Below are 12,441 nucleotides of genomic sequence, written 5' to 3' on the forward strand. Positions count from 1 at the left end.
CAATTTGAATGCAAGCGAGGCACCAGCTCTAGGGAATGGGAGATACCACCTTTGAAATTAGAAGAACAAAAGCTATGGTCAAATATCTAAATACAGAACGAGCAAGCTTGAAACTACACCATAACAAGTGCAATACACAACAGTCTCATGATATGGAGGTCCTGTGCAAGGAGCCAAGCAACACTTGCTTAGTTGCTTGCGTGCTACCTTCCTGCAAGCCACATTAATCCTTTCTACGCCATGTAATTTACTTGAGCTCTTCTCCAATACTTGCCTCTCTTCAAGGAATGTGTACACTACCAGCAAGAATTTCTACAACCATGGTGCTTCACTTCTGCTAAAGGGCTACCTCCACACTTCGGTCTGTTTTGCTTCTCAAGGCAGTGTTGCAATTTCCTAAATCGAGAGAGAACTTCCCCCTTTGTTGGAAGCAAGAGATCCACCAAGCCTTTTGAGGTTCGCACATGATCGGTCTGACATTCTTTTCCGTTACTTTGTTAAACAAAAAAGTCACATGGCGGATCAATATGGAATCTCCATAGTATATGTACATTATGCTTGAAACATCAATTAACCTTTCAAGCGCCCGATTGGTTGAGTCTACGTCCGGCTTGGAGAACTACATGCAGCCTTTCTTAGAAGTGGTGCCACAGGACGGAGGGTGGCTGGGATGGTTGTAAGCTTGTCGGGTACTTTCAGAAGACTTTCCATTAACACACTCACCTAGATGATTAACAGGGGAGTGATACTGCAGAATTGAAGGGAGCTACTAAGCACAATTTTTTAATATATACCATTCACCTAGATGATAATGAGTAATTGACTCTCCGCATACTGGCATACTAGTATCTCCGCATACGAAAATTCATAATCTCGTGTAGATGACAGATTTTCACATACGATCAATCACACAATATTCGTAATTTTCTACACAAATTTTGCATACCAAAAAACTTGTATTTCAATCGAGTCTATAGACAGTTTACAAGAACCGTGTCTGTCATTACAAAACTTTACATATTCAAAATTAGATAGCAAAAAAGTGTGCCTCATTACAACATCTTTCAATTCAAAAAGATTTACGCTATGTAGATGCCCTTGCAGCCTAGTCTACCCAATACGATGTATTCAGAAAGATGGGCGGGGATCCGAGGTGTTGTGCTGCTTGTAAATTCACTATCACCTTCAGATTGGAACAGTTCCTCTCTTGGCCTTCTATTTCCCGACATGTTGTCACTGCCTTTTGCATCACATTCCACATCAATGGGACCACCCAATCTTATTGTATCACCTTATTCATGTATTTGTTGGACTTCAGCTTCCAAAATATGGACATCACAAAATCAATAATAAATCACCACCCCTGAAATTTGCAGGGAGGATCGGGTCCTAACGGACCCTGTGTTGCATCTCATGTCCACTATTTTAGTCATTCTCTTCTTTTCTAAACAATTGATAAAATAGTAGGATTCAGCTTCAATTTCAAGTTAGTAGTTACTTGCTCCATGATGGAAAGACTGCCTGCTACAAATCTAGTTTAAAGATGTGGTAGTATTAGTGGTAGACTTTGTAAAAAACTACACTTTGAGGGAGCAAAAAGAGATTCAGTCTATGCATTGGTATTGTAGCTAATCCCACCCTAACTTTAATATAGAATCTACAAAACCAACAATTATATATCCTTGAAAATATAGGAAAACTTAAAACAAAATACCTTAAGCATCAAATTAACTAGATAAAAAATAATTGGTAGAGGGAAAGCATTGATAAAACCATCAAAACTGCTAAATGTTATTAAATACATTGATAAAATAGGAGAACTTTAAAATATTGAAGATATTTGCAATTTTTTCAAGTATATGTCCCCCTTTTAGGTGTCCATTAACTTCAATTCCACTGGAGCATGGTAGGGCATGCTCTTTATAATCTTCATGTGCTTCATGTGCTTGGTCACATGGGCTTTTATAATCACCTTGGTTTGATCATTTATAACCATTACTATGTGTTGTTGGATCTGTTTTACACCCCAAGGACCTCTAATATTCCTATAAGTTATGGATATATACAGTGGCTTACCAAATTCAGCTAGACCATGGAAATTCTAATCTCTATTAGCTTCTACAATTAAAATATATGTAAGGCATTATTATTATCATAGGAGACAATGTAGAACCATACAAATTATCACGCTATGGTTTCATATAACATGCACTTGTTAGTTCATTCTCATAGGGTAAGCACATAGAGTGGATTTATTTGTTGGTGCAGTATAGTTATCTCACGATTTGGTAGAGCCGTACAAAACCATGTGTATATGTTGGATTGCCTAGCTAGCAGAGTGGATAGGTATCAAAAATTTTTATGCTGTAAATCTTGCACACTACTACAAAACTAGGTAGAAATGGCAATAGTAAATGGCAAAAAATTTTCATTTTTGCCATTTTTAGGTAAGAAATGGCAACAGGTTCTCAAAGTGCCATATTTTTTGTAAAATGACAGTTAGAAATGGCAACTAGCTCTTGAACTGCCATTTTTAAGGAAGAAATAGCAAACAAAAAGGCAACATTTTATTGTCTACCATTTCTTAGGAATTATTGGCAACACACAATGGCAACCAATTCTTGACTGCCATTTCTTTATAAGAAATGGCAGCAATTTCTTAACTACCATTTCTTACAAAGAAATGGCAACCATTTATTGATCGCCATTTCTTTCAAAAAAATGGTAGCACAAAATGGCAACCAATTCTTGACTACCATTTTCTACGAAGAAATGGCAGCACAAAATGGCAATCCTCTCTTGATTGCCATTTCTTATGAAGAAATGGTAGCACAAAATGGCAACCATTTCTTAACTGCTATTTCTTACGAGGAAATGGCAGCACTTGTAATGCATATGTGGAGTAAAATTACACAATGGTTGACCATTCAAATGCTGCAAAGTATCTTATTATTGCCAAAGATTCAGTACTACCATTCATGACATCGATATTACTATCACTATTTCTATATAAAATTGTCACAAACTATAATCCAATGTAAACTTACTTTACTAACCAAACACTACTCACACATCTATCAAATCACCTTAAGAGTTTATGGTTCAAACATAGTATCTACTCAAAGAGTTTGATGTGAATTGAATGTCATTTGCATGGTTGGGCATGCGTGTTTCTTACCATGCATCGTGGCAAAGTATTAAAAATATGCACCGATGTGTGTATAATGGGTATAATTCATTACACAAGCCAAATGAGAATAAGCTCCTTGTGCTTGGAAATTTTCATGTGGATCGGGTATCATTTGCATGGTTGGGCATGTGTATTTTCACCATTCTTACCGTTCTTTGTGCAAGAGTGCTAAAAATATGCATATGTGTGTGTGTGTCCAATGGGTATGATACTTTTCACAAGCCCTAATGAGAGTAAGATACTTATTTCTGCAAATTTGGATGTGGAAATTGGGTATCAGTTATGTGGTCATGCATGCGTAATTCCACATTCGTGAATTGGTGTGCTTCTACCATTCGTGAATCGGTGTGCTTCTACCATTTGTATGTGCATTCGATGGGTATGATAATTGCAAAGGGCTCAATAAGAGTAGCTTCCTTGTTCTTGCAATGTTTGATGTGGATTTGATATCCTTTGCATAAAAGCATCAGTGTGCTTCTAGCATATGTGGGTTGCGTGAAGCAGTAGTCCTCCATGATTGGGGAACCGATAGACTGATAATCCAAAATTGTGACACCGTAGTAAGAGTCACTATGGGGACAAGAGAAATAAAACCAATTGTTCCCAGAGCATTGGATGAAACCTCTTCAACAATGATCTCAAGCAAATTAGCCGTCCTGCAATAGCATGCCATAGCAAGCGATACACAAAACAATGTCAATAATTGGATCCAAGCATTGGCGACCATTGACAATTGCCATTCACTAGATCCCACCTTCACTCAAATTGATGCTAAGGTCATGCAGGTAAGTCCTCCACTCACACATGAAGAACCAATTGATCTAGTGGTGCCATTCTTTATGGTTAACCTTGACTAGAATGGTGAACCTGAACAAGTTATCCATGATAATAAGGACTTAGATTTTTCTTGGGACCTTGAAACAGAGGCTAAGAATGCTCAATTTGAAGATCATGTCTTTGACAATGACTTAGCCATTCTACATGCCCTAATGGAGGTCAAGCTTCCCAAAGTTAAAACTCCAAAGTTGAATAAAAGTAGAAGATCCTGCAAGAAAGCTACAGGAGGATATCACCGCTGCAAAGCCAAGGCTGAACACTTCAATGAGTTTAAATGAGTCCAAACTAGGATTGTCAAGTTGTATCTTACCAAGCCAGCTGCCCCCAAATCTGAGCCACCTCCTCTTGAATGGTCCCTTGATGGTCTTGAAGGAGTATGCATAGCACATGAACCCTTACTTGGGAATACTTTGCTAGTGGAAAAGTTACCCCACAGTTTCCAATGTAAGAAGTTTTGAAAGTTTAAGCCACATATGTGGATGAAGCTTGATAATTAGACTTTAGAAAAACAAAGTCCACTTGTAAGAGCCTCAAGAATTGGATAATGATACTATGCCACCAAGTACCCATAGCACATGTCAGGCTAGCTCAACACCATCAGAGGCTGATCTTTGGGAAGTGCTAGAGTACTTCAAGAACTACACCAGTGGGAGTGTCCCCATAGTAATGCCAAGACCAATAAGAGAGTCTAATGTGCAAGAAATCAATAATATTAGAGAGACTCCAATCTATGAGGGACCGGCCAAAACTCGCACAATAAACCTTGCCATTGAAGGGGAGGAAGAAAAATTGGTATTCATTAGGAAACAGCTTACATAGGAAGATGAAGCAAAGCTCAAAGCACTCCTAATGGAATATTGAGACTGCCTAGCATGGTCATACAAGGAAATGAAAGGTATTTCACTAAAAGTGGTAGTACACACGATACCTATTAGGGAAGGTGCCCACCCTAAGGTATGTAGACCTTATCGAACAAGTCCAAAATATGGCACCATGGTTTATGACGAACTGGAAAAACTCTTAGATGCTGGATTCATCTATGAGATAGAGCACATTGATTGGGTTTCACCCATCGTCATTGTGCCTAAACACAATAAGAAGCTAAGAATATGAGTTAGCTTAAAGATGCTGCCACAATCAGGGATCACTATCCCCTACCCTTAATAGAAACAATGTTGGAAAAGGTGGTTGGATCAGAGATATAAAGCTTCTTGGATGGCTTCAGTGGCTATGACCAAGTGCAAATTGCTCCTGCGATCAATCAAAAATAGAATTTGCTATAGAATGGGGTATATTTGCCTATAGAGTCATGCCATTCGGCCTTTCTAATGCCGCAACCACATTCTAGAGAGTCATGTTCACAAATTTCAAGTCATTTCTCATAGGATTTAAAATAGGACTGGCTCCAACACTTAGTCATCTTCTTCACAAAAAAACTCGATGGTTCATCAGGCCAAAAATGGAAAATTCCACACTAATTGGCTGTAATCATCAACAAAGAGCTACAAGAATGAGAAATTACTCTACCCCAGTTACCAAAATGAGTTAGACATTCCCTTCTTACCAGCATGGGAGCCATCACCAACTTCTCCTACTATCACATTGGAAAATGTAGATACCTCAGAAGAAATGCCTATTTTGAAGGTAGGAATTAAGGAATTGCCCCACGAGATGATGCAGCTCGGTGCACAATTACAACCAATATATCTTCCACAATAGCAGTAGCAGCTAGAGGCTGAGGCTACATCAGCACCACCCATCAATGCCGTGCCAATCAATGAGACACAAGGAGAGCTAGTGCCAAATGAACAATATAACTACTATATCCAAGTGAATGACTTACCATTGGAACAACCCCAATAAGTACTACGGAATCATCATGATGACTACATGGGCACCAATTGTATTGGTAGTATCACCAATCCTCATCACCTTTTGTCATTCTCCATCATCAAGCTAGCCAAATGCTTCAAATTTCAGAACTATTCAGTATCTTGGCCAAGGAGGAACATGCATGAGAATTGGAAAGACAGACTTTTGTAGCAATCGAAGACCAATTCCATGGAATGGCCATAGAGGTTAGGGCACTTCGGGCGTAAATAGATGAGAAGGAGGTTGAAGAAGTGCACATGAACCTAGCTCTCAAAGCTCAAGAGAAGCCAGTGCGGGATGTGACCTCTGACCTCCACTAGAGCCAAATATAGCTGACAGCAAGCAGTAGTACAAGCTATGACAATCCTACAGACCTCCTATGACTACTTGACCTTAGCACATGCTTAGCAAATGGAGGAGCTGGCACACTCTAATCCAAAAAGAAGAAGAGCTCCAGGATTGCCAAGAAAAGCTTGAAGACATGCAACAATCTTTGGCAACATACACATTCAGCATTGAAGAGCTTACAAGGGACTGCCGAATCTTAAAGAACCAACTTGTTATTGCTAAAGAGGCCAACACTTCTCAAGCACAAGTATCGGACCAATGTTCCAATACCACTAAAGTCATTCCTCAACAAGTGCACCTTGCAAATGAAAAAGCTTAAGGAGGAATATACACCCATCTACCATAAGTATAAGGAAAACAATGGATGAGATGCAATCCCAAAAGATAGTCATCTCCAAGCTTGAATTCCAATTTCTAGTGCAAAACAATGAGGCAATGGAAGACATCACCAATGAAGTCCCACTACAATGCACAATGGTGGAGCTTGTGGCTGCTCTACAAGTCAAAGAAACCTAAAAGAACGAGTGCTTATCCAATGGATGAAACTTCAACTCAAGATCATATCTGCCCATCCAAACATCAAATGGGAACATTCCATAGGGGCCAAAACTCTGCGCATAATTTACCAAGACTTGTCCAAAGACTCAGGGGGATCACTATGTATAAACCCTCCCTATCACGTGCGCTCAAGGCCTATTTGTAAAATCCCTTATCTATAAATTTTTCCTTAATAAAATGTACCCTTTTTCTATACAAATATGTAAATACTTTAAATATTCCCTTATGTAAATCAATTTTTGGAAAATTTGTGAATTAAAAATAACCTTCTGTTGAACTCATGTGATAGGGTTACATATGATGAGTGACCCCCCGAGTCCAAAGATGAAAACAAAATATTATGTCTGTCTACACATGCTGGATTTATAGCACTTAGGATGGATTCTTTCATCGCATATGTACGCCTCGTGGTTAGTCCTCCCCTCAGAGTTATTTTTGGTTTGTTTCCATTGCTACAAAGGCCATCACTATTATCTACAAGGCATGACATAACCAACATCCCACCCTTGCCAGGAGCAGCTAATGATCCCATCGCACCAACAAAAGAAGTGTCGGAGGATGACATGGACTATCTCACATCTAACTACCCATATCTAACCACTCTCCATGCCAATCTTATAACCTCACTTACCCTTGTTGTTACCACCCTCTTAACCTTCCCTATGCTCCAGCTTAACATGTACTCCCTTCATCATCTCTTTGCTCATGCCTCTCACCACTTTCCACTAACCAAAATAGGAGCAAACTTATGAGACCCTCAAACCTAATTGCCTCCCTTCCCTTGCTAATCCTACCCTAGAGTACTACCAAGCTGCTCAAACCGTTTGCTCAGTTCTTCCCTCCCTCCCCTCCGACTCCCCTCCCAAGCTGCTCAAACCGTTTGCTCAGTTCTTCCCTCCCTCCCCTCCGACTCCCCTCCCACAACTAACACTCTTCCATATTTCTCCCCCATGTCCCTAGATTCTCTCCCTGCCCTGCCATCACCTCCAACATTACTTGTGCTGCCATCAGCAGAAAATGACCCAATATTTGATTTTGAATATCAAGATCTAGATAATCCAATTCGCACTCCCATGCCAAATTCCAATGATGGGTATGCTTTTGATGTGATACCACTTCCCAGTAACCCCATCAAGGATTTTTGGAGCAAATATCTTGATATGAAAACTCAAGGTGGATGGACCGTGGACAACTACTTCCCTACCAACCTTCATCAGCATCAAGTTAGTGAAGCTTGGGTCAACAAATTGGATCCCCAACCTGATTAGCACCACCCCAAGCACTTTTATAATTTTGAATTGTTTCTTTTTCCATGCACTTGCTTTCTATATGGCTCATAAGCATGCCAAAGGTCATTGCGTTTCATAATACACAACATCAAAGCCGATATTGTGCCCTTTGGCCTATTTGTGTTTTGAAGCATTTTAGGCCACATTGCACTTGTTTGCAATATCCAATTCTGTTGATGTGTATCACCGGAGGGGGGGAAATCAGTAACTGATATTTTTCTACTCTTGCGAATTTTGAATTTTCACACCTCCCACCCATCAAATCTTGGAAGATTAAGTACTTGCAACTTGCCCTTGCCCTAAAAACGCCCTGCAACCCTCGATGTGACCTTTCGCAAACTTTGGTTTTCCATTGTCTTCTTTTGGGTAAGTTGTCTTCTATTCTTTACTTGTCTCACCAGCTAGGTTCTCTGGGTCTATTATCGACTAATCGCGGTGATGGCGTTAATGGCAACATGCAGCTCGCCATGGCTTGCAAGAGAACCAGATAGAGGCTACGAGATAGGAAAGCTGAAAAGCTAGGTCAAGGCACAAGGAAGAGAGTGCCGGTTGAGAAAAGTGCTAGCACAGTACCAAAACAACAACAAAAGACACTTTTGAAACATTTGCGAAGGGAGAAACAACGAGAAGAAAGAAGACTCCTTATGATTAGTGGGAGCATTCAAGGAAGAAACATCAGGCCATTTAGGTGATTACCAGTCTGGAGTCTTCACAAGCTTTAGCCTGCATCCTAAAGTTCGTAGAGTAATAACCCTATCAACACCATGGGAGATGCACACACAAGAGGCGATGCTCTCTAACATGAGAAATGGCCTACAAAGAGTGAAAGGGGTGCACAGATTAAATCAACTAGTTGCAAAGAGGGCGACATTAGCTATGTTGGTGACCCCTGAAACAAAGGAGAAATGGCTTGGGTGCACAATGTCAAAGATGTCAATCAAAAGGACCAACTTGGCTCTAGCGGTTGAACGTAGAGCAGAAGCATCCCGATCCAAGAAGTCTGTGAGCTTCAACACAATTCAAGAAAAGGAGAGATAGCCTAAGTACAGAAGTTGTTGCTATAGTGATGACATTTTGGCACGAAAATACGAGAGTTTCTCCAAATAAAGAGGACTTTTGTAAAAAGCAGATGGTATGCAAGGTGTTTGAGGAGTACATCATACACATGCTAGATACAACGTAGGTTAGTGGTGTGTAAGCCAGCCCGGTGGTTGTTTGTGATTGAGCTTTGGGATAGTTTACTTGTTTCATTTCTTAAAACATGCTTGGAATAAATGTGATTGTCTCCTAAACTAGCCCGGTGGTTGGAACATCATGCAATCATAGGTTGGTTTAGCTCAATCGCCAGTTATGTGATTGCCTTGAACTAGTATGGTTGAACAGACATTAGTTGTTTTCTAGCCTGGTGGAGTGGTTGGGCAGAAATTAACAATAATATATTTTGCAATAGAATAGCAATTATTATTTTTTTAAGTACTAAACCAGCCTGGTGGTTGGAACATCATGCAACCGTGCTGCTTTACCTCAATCACCAGCTATGTGATTGTCCTAAACCAGTGTGGTTGAACAGACATTAATTATTGACCATCCCGATGGTTGAAATTATTGTGTTTTGTAGTACTTAAATTCGTTAATTTAATTTCTTGCTATTCAGGTCATATACCACTATTTCTAGACTGGGATGGCTTGGACTTAATGTGATTTTCCTAAACCAACTCAATGCTGGTTCAAGACAAACAGTTCATGATAAACAACAAGCAGTTATTGACATGAATTATGATTGAAATTGTGAAATTCAGAAATCAAAAGCAATATATTGTTATTTTCCAATTGTGAAATTAAGAAATGAAAAGCAATATACCTGTTATTGTCTAATATGTGACAGTGTCCTAAACCATCTCGGTGGTTGAAATTGTGACAGTGTCCTAAACTATCCTAGTGGTTGAAAGTGTGACTATTCTAAATGTGTCCTAAACCAGGCCAGTGGTTGACATTCCTAAACCAACCCGATGGTTGACTATCCTAAATGAGTCCTAAACCAACCCGGTGATTGAAATTGTGAGTGTCCTAAACCAACCCAGTAGTTGAAATTGTGACTGTCCTAAATCAGCATGGTGGTTGAAATTTTTTTTGCTTCATTATATACTTTAATTAGACAGCATTTTGTCTTCTTTTAGTAGTGCAAAAAGGGGTCTTATTGTTCTATTTTTCTCGAATGTTGGGTCAGCAGACGGATTGTATCTCAAGTTTATGGATCATAATCTGGAATTTTCAATTGGGTAGAGGAGATTTGACCATTGTTAGCCCTGGTACATCAAGAAACTCAAACACAGGAACGTCTGTTGTTGCAAAACACACATAGACTTTGACCTAAACCAAGAAGCTATGAATGACTTAAGATTTGGTCGTGTTGAAGCTTTGCTCCATGGGGATCAATGCCCATGCTTCCTTGATGAATGCCCAATTTGTAGGCCCCGTGGATCCTCATCATGTGTTGCAAGGGAGGGCATGTTTTGTAGCCTATCTCTGTGGGAGCCAGTGGTTTGTCCAAAGCAAGACCGTGAGTGGCACCACATTGAATGCATACATGGAACATGCAAGCATTGCAGTTTGAAGTTGAAGAAGAAGACATTCAATGTCTATCCAAATGAAATGAGGGAAGACAACCATGTTGCTCTAAAATGGAGGAGATTTGAAGATGTCAATGTGGAAGGATTTGATAAAAAGAAATGGCTACTATCATATAAGAGCACTCAGCCAAGGGAGTTTATAGGTCAATTCAATCCATCCCAAAGTATGTGCCTCACAATTTCATAGCTAGTTGGCAGGATAAGCAGTTTAGGATGTGCCTTGCCAATTTCCCCATGACAGTATTGTCTCTATCATAGATTTTGCTGAAAATTATTCATTTCAAGAACAAGATGAGATATAAAGTGTTCACTGGTACAACAAGCAGATAAAAATTCTTGCGCATATTTGGGACAGTCATTTGCTTGATTCTTCCATGCCCGATGCCAATTTGCTTTGCTAATGCATAGGAGTCTAGGTCAATGCAACGCACATACCATTTCTACATTTCAGATGATAGGGAACATGACACCTTATTTGTACAACATGCTTTTCTACTACATTGGAAATGGATGAAAAGTAAAAATTCCCATGTAGAAAATATGAAACAACATTGGCTGTCATTAGATGGCACTGCCTCTCAATTAAATCAACCCATGGATTCTACTTCGTCTCAAGGTTCAAATCCCTGACCGGTTTAGACGTGATGTGGAATTTCTTTGGGTCTAGCCATGGCAAGGGTGAACATGATGGATGCGGTGTTGTTATTAAGCAAGCTCTATTTAAACACCAACTAGCATGCCCTCTAGAAAAACTCAATGACACCCATGATGCTGTAACATGGCTTACAGGCAACCTCTCCACACGTGCGCATTCAAAATATAGTAAACAAATCCTTAAGAATACTGTAGTATGAAGAGTGTTCCATGAAGTGAAAGTGGATGAAGTGCAAAAGAGAAGCCAGCACAATTGCGAGAAAACTAAAGGAGTTCGTGGTCTGCACAACATATGGGGATTTTCAAACAACCAACTGATTAAAACAAGAAAACTTTCTTGTTTCTATGCTATCCCTACACTACTACTACGCTATCCTAAAATTTATTGCATTGTGCTATACTAAAATAGTCCCAGGCTTTAGACTGGTTATCTTTAACCATCAGATTTGAAGCACTGGGGTAATTAAAACATTTAAGTACTAACATGGAAGCATGTCGACACAAAATTAGGTATTATGAGCACCATGAGAAAATCCACAAGTCTAAAAAACGTCTGAAAGATTTTTACTTTTTCAAAATACAATGACATTTTGCAGCTCAAGGAAATTCCAAACTCCCCACTATCTTATCAACCTCTCTATAGCAAGCATCTCCTAGCTCTTTAGCCAATCTAATTTACTATCGTAGGCCTCTTCACACACTTGGATCACACACTGCTTACTTGAATCTGCCAACTTGTATACCCATAGTAACTCCTCCTTTTGCTTGGGATGCTCTTCATCCTGGTCTTTGTGCTCAATACAATTTCGCGTCTCCATCATGTCCTGCCAAAAGAAATCTACATCATCATCTTGACAAGTACCTTAAAGGAGCAAGGAAAACAATAGCCAAGGAGATTAATATTCATAATCTTTTTTGACTCCAAGTAATATACCCACCACTGAAGCATGCCCTCCTTGTAGCTATTTTTCTCCTCCTTTTTTGGGTCTATTTCTGCGGTAAGGAGGTCATCCAACATCGTTTTTAGCTAGAACAAAATCATTTCAAAGTCTTTTAGGTATGC

This window comes from Dipteris shenzhenensis, chromosome 21 (genome assembly GCF_047967505.1).
Source record: "Dipteris shenzhenensis isolate YYH24624 ecotype China chromosome 21, Dip_SZ_1.0, whole genome shotgun sequence".
NCBI lineage: Eukaryota > Viridiplantae > Streptophyta > Polypodiopsida > Gleicheniales > Dipteridaceae > Dipteris > Dipteris shenzhenensis.